This window comes from Diuraphis noxia, unplaced genomic scaffold (assembly GCF_037042655.1).
Source record: "Diuraphis noxia isolate RWA-SAM2 unplaced genomic scaffold, SU_Dnox_SAM2 contig0001, whole genome shotgun sequence".
Lineage (NCBI taxonomy): Eukaryota > Metazoa > Arthropoda > Insecta > Hemiptera > Aphididae > Diuraphis > Diuraphis noxia.
In genome coordinates, this window is record NW_028301711.1 from 110,747,501 (window position 1) to 110,749,648 (window position 2,148).

Sequence of the window (2,148 nt, forward strand, 5' to 3'; positions counted from 1 at the left end):
GAGCCGGGGTAGGTCGCATGCGGGCAGCCCGGACGTCGACGTTGCACGGGGTTTCGAAACCGGAGTTTTTGGATCGCGATTTTTTCCAAACCCAATAACTCGTTAACGGTCGGTTTTCGGTGGACGAACCAAAGAGGTGATCTCGTCGGGCGCACCGAATACTATCAGGAATAGTAGGTCCGACGGACGTGATGCGATTTTTAAATATTTTTCGATTGTGCGATTGTGGCGGGGGTATTAGTGTTCGGGTGGGGGGAACCGATACGCGCGCCGATTGCGGTAGTTGACGGGCGCGCGTCCACTGTTGCACGAGCGACGCTACGCCATTACGGGTGGTCGGTTAGACGAAATGTATTATCACTGTCCCAATCCGCGCGCCCGGTGGTCGGTGTCGTAGGCGGTCGGCCGGTACTGCTACTCGGGACCGCATGGCGGCCGGCTAGATTTGCGTCCCGCCATTTTTTTTCGTGCCGTGCCGCCAAGCGGCGTGCGTACGGTGGTCGACGACTTGTAACAACGTCACGGGTGGTCGGTTAGACGAAATGCGCTCGGGGTTGCCCGGGTAGACCGCGGTCGGTGGGACGGGAGAAGATTTGTTCATGTCGGGTGGTCGGGTGAAAAAAAATTACGTAGCACTGTTACGCGCGTCCTAACGTCGTTTACGATGAACACGTTTTATTTTCCAGTCGACCGTCCACGGTGGTCCGTCGAGCCGGGGTAGGTCGCATGCGGGCTGCCCGGACGTCGACGTTGCACGGGGTTTCGAAACCGGAGTTTTTGGATCGCGATTTTTTCCAAACCCAATAACTCGTTATCGGTCGGTGTTCGGTGGACGAACCAAAGAGGTGATCTCGTCGGGCGCACCGAATACTATCAGGAATAGTAGGTCCGACGGACGTGATGCGATTTTTAAATATTTTTCGATTGTGCGATTGCGGCGGGGGTATTAGTGTTCGGGTGGGGGGAACCGATACGCGCGCCGATTGCGGTAGTTGACGGGCGCGCGTCCACTGTTGCACGAGCGACGCTACGCCATTACGGGTGGTCGGTTAGACGAAATGTATTATCACTGTCCCAATCCGCGCGCCCGGTGGTCGGTGTCGTAGGTGGTCGGCCGGCTAGATTTGCGTCCCGCCACTTTTTTTCGTGCCGTGCCGCCAAGCGGCGTGCGTACGGTGGTCGACGACTTGTAACAACGTTAGGCGAAATGCGATTGTGGCGGGGGTATTAGTGTTCGGGCGGGGGGATCCGATACGGGCGCGGATTGCGGTAGTCCACGGGCGCGCGTCCACTGTTACACGAACGACGCTACGCCATTAAGGTGGAAAAACCCGGGATTTTGTAAATTTGTGAGCGGTTCGGTCGTCGGCGTTGCAGTCGACGGCCGGCCGCCGATCACGAACACCACAACAGCAAAGCCACGGGCGACGCCGAAGACGGCGCGTACACCTCGCGGCGCCCACCGGTCGCCGCCAACTGACGGTCGTCCACGTACGCGGGACACCGTCGGTTGAGTGGCCGGTCCGGTGAGAGCCGGCGGAAGGTGACACGCGTCCGCGTTTCGGCCGCCGACCCATCTCGCAATCCGAGTGGCGAAACTCAACCGGCGCCGCGCGTCCACCAGCCGGTGTTTGCGCGGCGCGCGCCAATCCACACCGATGACGACTCCCGTTACCGTTCCGCGTGTCACGAACACTCGACGCCAGAACATTCCCGCCGCGGCCGGCCATCGTCGCCGCGCCCGGCGGTCGCCGGGGCGAAGCCACGGGACGGCGGACTTCGCGTCGCGTCCCGGCTTCCCCCTCGATCTCGGCTGGGGGCCGTTACGAATCGGGCGAGAGCCGGTCTCGGTACGCTCGCCGGGGACCCGTGCACACACCGTCACCCGAACCCGGCGGTCGACCGTCACCCGGTCCGTCTCGTCAACGTGTCGCACTCCGTGTGCCGACCACACCACACACACATTTTGTTGTTGTTGAACCGCGGTCGGTCGCGCGGCCGTGACCCACAGCGGTCCCGGCCACGCGATCGCCCTCGGCGTCGGCTCGCCGCCCCCTTCCGCGGGGCGTCGGACCGGCGCTCGGACGCACGCGTCCCAGGCCGCCACGCGCGTGGCGGTCGCGGGGCGCGGTAGCAGTAAACCCGAGA